The sequence below is a fragment of the Schistocerca nitens genome, unplaced genomic scaffold (genome assembly GCF_023898315.1).
Source record: "Schistocerca nitens isolate TAMUIC-IGC-003100 unplaced genomic scaffold, iqSchNite1.1 HiC_scaffold_468, whole genome shotgun sequence".
NCBI classification, from domain to species: Eukaryota; Metazoa; Arthropoda; class Insecta; order Orthoptera; family Acrididae; genus Schistocerca; species Schistocerca nitens.
Genome location: NW_026046001.1, coordinates 10,726,341 through 10,738,378, shown reverse-complemented (window position 1 = coordinate 10,738,378; position 12,038 = coordinate 10,726,341).

The following is a 12,038-nucleotide window of genomic DNA, read 5'->3' as shown; positions in this document are numbered from 1 at the left end:
CAAGGGCTGGCAGACCATAAATGTAACCGTTTCAGAGAGAAAAGCGACCAATGTGACGATCTCGCGTTATATCGATTCGATGGTGAATGACGAAACACGGAGATTTTCTATAGGTTTTTACTACATATTAACACTTTTCACATTTTCTCGTGTTACGTGGCTGCCAGTCCTCGGTTCATGCAAAATCTTAAGGTCCTCGGTCATGTCCAAGGCACCAAACCGACCAATAATTCAATAATCGATAACTAAAACTATAAATGTAGCTCTTCTTACTGGGCGATTGCATCAACTTAGATGCTTCTCCTGTGTTCTACTGTGTTGCTTCTATTGTCCCCACATCCCGCAGCACGCGACAAGGGCTGGCAGACCATAAATGTAACCGTTTCAGAGAGAAATGCGACCAATGTGACGATCTCGCGTTATATCGATTCGATGGTGAATGACGAAACACGGAGATTTTCTAAGGTTTTTACTACATATTAACACTTTTCACATTTTCTCGTGTTACGTGGCTGCCAGTCCTCGGTTCATGCAAAATCTTAAGGTCCTCGGTCATGTCCAAGGCACCAAACCGACCAATAATTTAATAATCGATAGCTAAAACTATAAATGTAGCTCTTCTTACTGGGCGATTGCATCAACTTGGATGCTTCTCCTGTGTTCTACTGTGCTGCTTGTATTGTCCCAACATACCGCAGCACGCGACAAGGGCTGGCAGACCATAAATGTAACCGTTTCAGAGAGAAATGCGACCAATGTGACGATCTCGCGTTATATCGATTCGATGGTGAATGACGAAACACGGAGATTTTCTAAGGTTTTTACTACATATTAACACTTTTCACATTTTCTCGTGTTACGTGGCGGCCAGTCCTCGGTTCATGCAAAATCTTAAGGTCCTCTGTCATGTCCAAGGCACCAAACCGACCAATAATTCAATAATCGATAACTAAAACTATAAATGTAGCTATTCTTACTGGGCGATTGCATCAACTTAGATGCTTCTCCTGTGTTCTACTGTGCTGCTTGTATTGTCCCCACATACCGCAGCACGCGACAAGGGCTGGCAGACCATAAATGTAACCGTTTCAGAGAGAAATGCGACCAATGTGACGATCTCGCGTTATATCGATTCGATGGTGAATGACGAAACACGGAGATTTTCTAAGGTTTTTACTACATATTAACACTTTCACATTTTCTCGTGTTACGTGGCTGCCAGTCCTCGGTTCATGCAAAATCTTAAGGTCCTCGGTCATATCCAAGGCACCAAACCGACCAATAATTCAATAATCGATAACTAAAACTATAAATGTAGCTCTTCTTACTGGGCGATTGCATCAACTTAGATGCTTCTCCTGTGTTCTACTGTGCTGCTTGTATTGTCCCCACATACCGCAGCACGCGACAAGGGCTGGCAGACCATAAATGTAACCGTTTCAGAGAGAAATGCGACCAATGTGACGATCTCGCGTTATATCGATTCGATGGTGAATGACGAAACACGGAGATTTTCTAAGGTTTTTACTACATATTGACACTTTTCACATTTTCTCGTGTTACGTGGCTGCCAGTCCTCGGTTCATGCACAATCTTAAGGTCCTCGGTCATGTCCAAGGCACCAAACCGACCAATAATTCAATAATCGATAACTAAAACTATAAATGTAGCTCTTCTTACTGGGCGATTGCATCAACTTAGATGCTTCTCCTGTGTTCTACTGTGCTGCTTGTATTGTCCCCACATACCGCAGCACGCGACAAGGGCTGGCAGACCATAAATGTAACCGTTTCAGAGAGAAATGCGACCAATGTGACGATCTCGCGTTATATCGATTCGATGGTGAATGACGAAACACGGAGATTTTCTAAGGCTTTTACTACATATTAACACTTTTCACATTTTCTTGTGTTACGTGGGTACCAGTCCTCGGTTCATGCACAATCTTAAGGTCCTCGGTCATGTCCAAGTCACCAAACCGAGCAATAATTCAATAATCGATAACTAAAACTATAAATGTAGCTATTCTTACTGGGCGATTGCATCAACTTAGATGCTCCTCCTATGTTCTACTGTGCTGCTTGTATTGTCCCCACATACCGCAGCACGCGACAAGGGCTGGCAGACCATAAATGTAACCGTTTCAGAGAGAAATGCGACCAATGTGACGATCTCGCGTTATATCGATTCGATGGTGAATGACGAAACACGTAGATTTTCTAAGGTTTTTACAACATATTAACACTTTTCACATTTTCTCGTGTTACGTGGCTGCCAGTCCTCGGTTCATGCAAAATCTTAAGGTCCTCTGTCATGTCCAAGGCACCAAACCGACCAATAATTCAATAATCGATAACTAAAACTATAAATGTAGCTCTTCTTAATGGGCGATTGCATCAACTTAGATGCTTCTCCTGTGTTCTACTGTGCTGCTTGTATTGTCCCCACATACCGCAGCACGCGACAAGGGCTGGCCGACCATAAATGTAACCGTTTCAGAGAGAAATGCGACCAATGTGACGATCTCGCGTTATATCGATTCGATGGTGAATGACGAAACACGGAGATTTTCTAAGGTTTTTACAACATATTAACACTTTTCACATTTTCTCGTGTTACGTGGCTGCCAGTCCTCGGTTCATGCAAAATCTTAAGGTCCTCTGTCATTTCCAAGGCACCAAACCGACCAATAATTCAATAATCGATAACTAAAACTATAAATGTAGCTCTTCTTACTGGGCGATTGCATCAACTTAGATGCTTCTCCTGTGTTCTACTGTGTTGCTTGTATTGTCCCCACATACCGCAGCACGCGACAAGGGCTGGCAGACCATAAATGTAACCGTTTCAGAGAGAAATGCGACCAATGTGACGATCTCGCGTTATATCGATTCGATGGTGAATGACGAAACACGGAGATTTTCTAAGGTTTTTACTACATATTAACACTTTTCACATTTTCTCGTGTTACGTGGCTGCCAGTCCTCGGTTCATGCAAAATCTTAAGGTCCTCGGTCATGTCCAAGGCACCAAACCGACCAATAATTCAATAATCGATAACTAAAACTATAAATGTAGCTCTTCTTACTGGGCGATTGCATCAACTTAGATGCTTCTCCTGTGTTCTACTGTGCTGCTTGTATTGTCCCCACATACCGCAGCACGCGACAAGGGCTGGCAGACCATAAATGTAACCGTTTCAGAGAGAAATGCGACCAATGTGACGATCTCGCGTTATATCGATTCGATGGTGAATGACGAAACACGGAGATTTTCTAAGGTTTTTACTACATATTAACACTTTTCACATTTTCTCGTGTTACGTGGCTGCCAGTCCTCGGTTCATGCAAAATCTTAAGGTCCTCGGTCATGTCCAAGGCACCAAACCGACCAATAATTCAATAATCGATAACTAAAACTATAAATGTAGCTCTTCTTACTGGGCGATTGCATCAACTTAGATGCTTCTCCTGTGTTCTACTGTGCTGCTTGTATTGTCCCCACATACCGCAGCACGCGACAAGGGCTGGCAGACCATAAATGTAACCGTTTCAGTGAGAAATGCGACCAATGTGACGATCTCGCGTTATATCGATTCGATGGTGAATGACGAAACACGTAGATTTTCTAAGGTTTTTACTACATATTAACACTTTTCACATTTTCTCGTGTTACGTGGCTGCCAGTCCTCGGTTCATGCAAAATCTTAAGGTCCTCGGTCATGTCCAAGGCACCAAACCGACCAATAATTCAATAATCGATAACTAAAACTATAAATGTAGCTCTTCTTACTGGGCGATTGCATCAACTTAGATGCTTCTCCTGTGTTCTACTGTGCTGCTTGTATTGTCCCCACATACCGCAGCACGCGACAAAGGCTGCCAGACCATAAATGTAACCGTTTCAGAGAGAAATGCGACGAATGTGACGATCTCGCGTTATATCGATTCGATGGTGAATGACGAAACACGGAGATTTTCTAAGGTTTTTACTACATATTAACACTTTTCACATTTTCTCGTGTTATGTGGCTGCCAGTCCTCGGTTCATGCAAAATCTTAAGGTCCTCGGTCATGTCCAAGGCACCAAACCGACCAATAATTCAATAATCGATAACTAAAACTATAAATGTAGCTCTTCTTACTGGGCGATTGCATCAACTTAGATGCTTCTACTGTGTTCTACTGTGCCGCTTGTATTGTCCCCACATACCGCAGCACGCGACAAGGGCTGGCAGACCATAAATGTAACCGTTTCAGAGAGAAATGCGACCAATGTGACGATCTCGCGTTATATCGATTAGATGGTGAATGACGAAACACGGAGATTTTCTAAGGTTTTTACTACATATTAACACTTTTCACATTTTCTCGTGTTACGTGGCTGCCAGTCCTCGGTTCATGCAAAATCTTAAGGTCCTCGGTCATGTCCAAGGCACCAAACCGACCAATAATTCAATAATCGATAACTAAAACTATAAATGTAGCTCTTCTTACTGGGCGATTGCATCAACTTAGATGCTTCTCCTGTGTTCTACTGTGCTGCTTGTATTGTCCCCACATACCGCAGCACGCGACAAGGGCTGGCCGACCATAAATGTAACCGTTTCAGAGAGAAATGCGACCAATGTGACGATCTCGCGTTATATCGATTCGATGGTGAATGACGAAACACGGAGATTTTCTAAGGTTTTTACTACATATTAACACTTTTCACATTTTCTCGTGTTACGTGGCTGCCAGTCCTCGGTTCATGCAAAATCTTAAGGTCCTCGGTCATGTCCAAGGCACCAAACCGACCAATAATTCAATAATCGATAACTAAAACTGTAAATGTAGCTCTTCTTACTGGGCGATTGCATCAACTTAGATGCTTCTCCTGTGTTCTACTGTGCTGCTTGTATTGTCCCCACATACCGCAGCACGCGACAAGGGCTGGCAGACCATAAATGTAACCGTTTCAGAGAGAAATGCGACCAATGTGACGATCTCGCGTTATATCGATTCGATGGTGAATGACGAAACACGTAGATTTTCTAAGGTTTTTACTACATATTAACACTTTTCACATTTTCTCGTGTTACGTGGCTGCCAGTCCTCGGTTCATGCAAAATCTTAAGGTCCTCGGTCATGTCCAAGGCACCAAACCGACCAATAATTCAATAATCGATAACTAAAACTATAAATGTAGCTCTTCTTACTGGGCGATTGCATCAACTTAGATGCTTCTCCTGTGTTCTACTGTGCTGCTTGTATTGTCCCCACATACCGCAGCACGCGACAAAGGCTGGCAGACCATAAATGTAACCGTTTCAGAGAGAAATGCGACGAATGTGACGATCTCGCGTTATATCGATTCGATGGTGAATGACGAAACACGGAGATTTTCTAAGGTTTTTACTACATATTAACACTTTTCACATTTTCTCGTGTTACGTGGCTGCCAGTCCTCGGTTCATGCAAAATCTTAAGGTCCTCGGTCATGTCCAAGGCACCAAACCGACCAATAATTCAATAATCGATAACTAAAACTATAAATGTAGCTCTTCTTACTGGGCGATTGCATCAACTTAGATGCTTCTACTGTGTTCTACTGTGCCGCTTGTATTGTCCCCACATACCGCAGCACGCGACAAGGGCTGGCAGACCATAAATGTAACCGTTTCAGAGAGAAATGCGACCAATGTGACGATCTCGCGTTATATCGATTAGATGGTGAATGACGAAACACGGAGATTTTCTAAGGTTTTTACTACATATTAACACTTTTCACATTTTCTCGTGTTACGTGGCTGCCAGTCCTCGGTTCATGCAAAATCTTAAGGTCCTCGGTCATGTCCAAGGCACCAAACCGACCAATAATTTAATAATCGATAACTAAAACTATAAATGTAGCTCTTCTTACTGGGCGATTGCATCAACTTAGATGCTTCTCCTGTGTTCTACTGTGCTGCTTGTATTGTCCCAACATACCGCAGCACGCGACAAGGGCTGGCAGACCATAAATGTAACCGTTTCAGAGAGAAATGCGACCAATGTGACGATCTCGCGTTATATCGATTCGATGGTGAATGACGAAACACGGAGATTTTCTAAGGTTTTTAGTACATATTGACACTTTTCACATTTTCTCGTGTTACGTGGCTGCCAGTCCTCGGTTCATGCAAAATCTTAAGGTCCTCGGTCATGTCCAAGGCACCAAACCGACCAATAATTCAATAATCGATAACTAAAACTATAAATGTAGCTCTTCTTACTGGGCGATTGCATCAACTTAGATGCTTCTCCAGTGTTCTACTGTGCCGCTTGTATTGTCCCCACATACCGCAGCACGCGGCAAGGGCTGGCAGACCATAAATGTAACCGTTTCAGAGAGAAATGCGACCAATGTGACGATCTCGCGTTATATCGATTCGATGGTGAATGACGAAACACGGAGATTTTCTAAGGTTTTTACTACATATTAACACTTTTCACATTTTCTCGTGTTACGTGGCTGCCAGTCCTCGGTTCATGCAAAATCTTAAGGTCCTCGGTCATGTCCAAGGCACCAAACCGACCAATAATTCAATAATCGATAACTAAAACTATAAATGTAGCTCTTCTTACTGGGCGATTGCATCAACTTAGATGCTTCTCCTGTGTTCTACTGTGCTGCTTGTATTGTCCCCACATACCGCAGCACGCGACAAGGGCTGGCCGACCATAAATGTAACCGTTTCAGAGAGAAATGCGACCAATGTGACGATCTCGCGTTATATCGATTCGATGGTGAATGACGAAACACGGAGATTTTCTAAGGTTTTTACTACATATTAACACTTTTCACATTTTCTCGTGTTACGTGGCTGCCAGTCCTCGGTTCATGCAAAATCTTAAGGTCCTCGGTCATGTCCAAGGCACCAAACCGACCAATAATTCAATAATCGATAACTAAAACTGTAAATGTAGCTCTTCTTACTGGGCGATTGCATCAACTTAGATGCTTCTCCTGTGTTCTACTGTGCTGCTTGTATTGTCCCCACATACCGCAGCACGCGACAAGGGCTGGCAGACCATAAATGTAACCGTTTCAGAGAGAAATGCGACCAATGTGACGATCACGCGTTATATCGATTCGATGGTGAATGACGAAACACGTAGATTTTCTAAGGTTTTTACTACATATTAACACTTTTCACATTTTCTCGTGTTACGTGGCTGCCAGTCCTCGGTTCATGCAAAATCTTAAGGTCCTCGGTCATGTCCAAGGCACCAAACCGACCAATAATTCAATAATCGATAACTAAAACTATAAATGTAGCTCTTCTTACTGGGCGATTGCATCAACTTAGATGCTTCTCCTGTGTTCTACTGTGCTGCTTGTATTGTCCCCACATACCGCAGCACGCGACAAAGGCTGGCAGACCATAAATGTAACCGTTTCAGAGAGAAATGCGACCAATGTGACGATCTCGCGTTAAATCGATTCGATGGTGAATGACGAAACACGGAGATTTTCTAAGGTTTTTACTACATATTAACACTTTTCACATTTTCTCGTGTTACGTGGCTGCCAGTCCTCGGTTCATGCAAAATCTTAAGGTCCTCGGTCATGTCCAAGGCACCAAACCGACCAATAATTCAATAATCGATAACTAAAACTATAAATGTAGCTCTTCTTACTGGGCGATTGCATCAACTTAGATGCTTCTACTGTGTTCTACTGTGCCGCTTGTATTGTCCCCACATACCGCAGCACGCGACAAGGGCTGGCAGACCATAAATGTAACCGTTTCAGAGAGAAATGCGACCAATGTGACGATCTCGCGTTATATCGATTAGATGGTGAATGACGAAACACGGAGATTTTCTAAGGTTTTTACTACATATTAACACTTTTCACATTTTCTCGTGTTACGTGGCTGCCAGTCCTCGGTTCATGCAAAATCTTAAGGTCCTCGGTTATGTCCAAGGCACCAAACCGACCAATAATTTAATAATCGATAACTAAAACTATAAATGTAGCTCTTCTTACTGGGCGATTGCATCAACTTAGATGCTTCTCCTGTGTTCTACTGTGCTGCTTGTATTGTCCCAACATACCGCAGCACCCGACAAGGGCTGGCAGACCATAAATGTAACCGTTTCAGAGAGAAATGCGACCAATGTGACGATCTCGCGTTATATCGATTCGATGGTGAATGACGAAACACGTAGATTTTCTAAGGTTTTTACTACATATTAACACTTTTCACATTTTCTCGTGTTACGTGGCGGCCAGTCCTCGGTTCATGCAAAATCTTAAGGTCCTCTGTCATGTCCAAGGCACCAAACCGACCAATAATTCAATAATCGATAACTAAAACTATAAATGTAGCTATTCTTACTGGGCGATTGCATCAACTTAGATGCTTCTCCTGTGTTCTACTGTGCTGCTTGTATTGTCCCCACATACCGCAGCACGCGACAAGGGCTGGCAGACCATAAATGTAACCGTTTCAGAGAGAAATGCGACCAATGTGACGATCTCGCGTTAGATCGATTCGATGGTGAATGACGAAACACGGAGATTTTCTAAGGTTTTTACTACATATTAACACTTTTCACATTTTCTCGTGTTACGTGGCTGCCAGTCCTCGGTTCATGCAAAATCTTAAGGTCCTCGGTCATGTCCAAGGCACCAAACCGACCAATAATTCAATAATCGATAACTAAAACTATAAATGTAGCTCTTCTTACTGGGCGATTGCATCAACTTAGATGCTTCTCCTGTGTTCTACTGTGCTGCTTGTATTGTCCCCACATACCGCAGCACGCGACAAGGGCTGGCAGACCATAAATGTAACCGTTTCAGAGAGAAATGCGACCAATGTGACGATCTCGCGTTATATCGATTCGATGGTGAATGACGAAACACGGAGATTTTCTAAGGTTTTTACTACATATTAACACTTTTCACATTTTCTCGTGTTACGTGGCTGCCAGTCCTCGGTTCATGCAAAATCTTAAGGTCCTCTGTCATGTCCAAGGCACCAAACCGACCAATAATTCAATAATCGATAACTAAAACTATAAATGTAGCTCTTCTTACTGGGCGATTGCATCAACTTAGATGCTTCTCCTGTGTTCTACTGTGCTGCTTGTATTGTCCCCACATACCGCAGCACGCGACAAAGGCTGGCAGACCATAAATGTAACCGTTTCAGAGAGAAATGCGACGAATGTGACGATCTCGCGTTATATCGATTCGATGGTGAATGACGAAACACGGAGATTTTCTAAGGTTTTTACTACATATTAACACTTTTCACATTTTCTCGTGTTACGTGGCTGCCAGTCCTCGGTTCATGCAAAATCTTAAGGTCCTCGGTCATGTCCAAGGCACCAAACCGACCAATAATTCAATAATCGATAACTAAAACTATAAATGTAGCTCTTCTTACTGGGCGATTGCATCAACTTAGATGCTTCTCCTGTGTTCTACTGTGCTGCTTGTATTGTCCCAACATACCGCAGCACGCGACAAGGGCTGGCAGACCATAAATGTAACCGTTTCAGAGAGAAATGCGACCAATGTGACGATCTCGCGTTATATCGATTCGATGGTGAATGACGAAACACGGAGATTTTCTAAGGTTTTTACTACATATTAACACTTTTCACATTTTCTCGTGTTACGTGGCTGCCAGTCCTCGGTTCATGCAAAATCTTAAGGTCCTCGGTTATGTCCAAGGCACCAAACCGACCAATAATTTAATAATCGATAACTAAAACTATAAATGTAGCTCTTCTTACTGGGCGATTGCATCAACTTAGATGCTTCTCCTGTGTTCTACTGTGCTGCTTGTATTGTCCCAACATACCGCAGCACCCGACAAGGGCTGGCAGACCATAAATGTAACCGTTTCAGAGAGAAATGCGACCAATGTGACGATCTCGCGTTATATCGATTCGATGGTGAATGACGAAACACGTAGATTTTCTAAGGTTTTTACTACATATTAACACTTTTCACATTTTCTCGTGTTACGTGGCGGCCAGTCCTCGGTTCATGCAAAATCTTAAGGTCCTCTGTCATGTCCAAGGCACCAAACCGACCAATAATTCAATAATCGATAACTAAAACTATAAATGTAGCTATTCTTACTGGGCGATTGCATCAACTTAGATGCTTCTCCTGTGTTCTACTGTGCTGCTTGTATTGTCCCCACATACCGCAGCACGCGACAAGGGCTGGCAGACCATAAATGTAACCGTTTCAGAGAGAAATGCGACCAATGTGACGATCTCGCGTTAGATCGATTCGATGGTGAATGACGAAACACGGAGATTTTCTAAGGTTTTTAGTACATATTGACACTTTTCACATTTTCTCGTGTTACGTGGCTGCCAGTCCTCGGTTCATGCAAAATCTTAAGGTCCTCGGTCATGTCCAAGGCACCAAACCGACCAATAATTCAATAATCGATAACTAAAACTATAAATGTAGCTCTTCTTACTGGGCGATTGCATCAACTTAGATGCTTCTCCTGTGTTCTACTGTGCCGCTTGTATTGTCCCCACATACCGCAGCACGCGGCAAGGGCTGGCAGACCATAAATGTAACCGTTTCAGAGAGAAATGCGACCAATGTGACGATCTCGCGTTATATCGATTCGATGGTGAATGACGAAACACGGAGATTTTCTAAGGTTTTTACTACATATTAACACTTTTCACATTTTCTCGTGTTACGTGGCTGCCAGTCCTCGGTTCATGCAAAATCTTAAGGTCCTCGGTCATGTCCAAGGCACCAAACCGACCAATAATTCAATAATCGATAACTAAAACTATAAATGTAGCTCTTCTTACTGGGCGATTGCATCAACTTAGATGCTTCTCCTGTGTTCTACTGTGCCGCTTGTATTGTCCCCACATACCGCAGCACGCGGCAAGGGCTGGCAGACCATAAATGTAACCGTTTCAGAGAGAAATGCGACCAATGTGACGATCTCGCGTTATATCGATTCGATGGTGAATGACGAAACACGGAGATTTTCTAAGGTTTTTACTACATATTAACACTTTTCACATTTTCTCGTGTTACGTGGCTGCCAGTCCTCGGTTCATGCAAAATCTTAAGGTCCTCGGTCATGTCCAAGGCACCAAACCGACCAATAATTCAATAATCGATAACTAAAACTATAAATGTAGCTCTTCTTACTGGGCGATTGCATCAACTTAGATGCTTCTCCTGTGTTCTACTGTGCTGCTTGTATTGTCCCCACATACCGCAGCACGCGACAAGGGCTGGCCGACCATAAATGTAACCGTTTCAGAGAGAAATGCGACCAATGTGACGATCTCGCGTTATATCGATTCGATGGTGAATGACGAAACACGGAGATTTTCTAAGGTTTTTACTACATATTAACACTTTTCACATTTTCTCGTGTTACGTGGCTGCCAGTCCTCGGTTCATGCAAAATCTTAAGGTCCTCTGTCATGTCCAAGGCACCAAACCGACCAATAATTCAATAATCGATAACTAAAACTATAAATGTAGCTCTTCTTACTGGGCGATTGCATCAACTTAGATGCTTCTCCTGTGTTCTACTGTGCTGCTTGTATTGTCCCCACATACCGCAGCACGCGACAAGGGCTGGCAGACCATAAATGTAACCGTTTCAGTGAGAAATGCGACCAATGTGACGATCTCGCGTTATATCGATTCGATGGTGAATGACGAAACACGTAGATTTTCTAAGGTTTTTACTACATATTAACACTTTTCACATTTTCTCGTGTTACGTGGCTGCCAGTCCTCGGTTCATGCAAAATCTTAAGGTCCTCGGTCATGTCCAAGGCACCAAACCGACCAATAATTCAATAATCGATAACTAAAACTATAAATGTAGCTCTTCTTACTGGGCGATTGCATCAACTTAGATGCTTCTCCTGTGTTCTACTGTGCTGCTTGTATTGTCCCCACATACCGCAGCACGCGACAAAGGCTGGCAGACCATAAATGTAACCGTTTCAGAGAGAAATGCGACGAATGTGACGATCTCGCGTTAT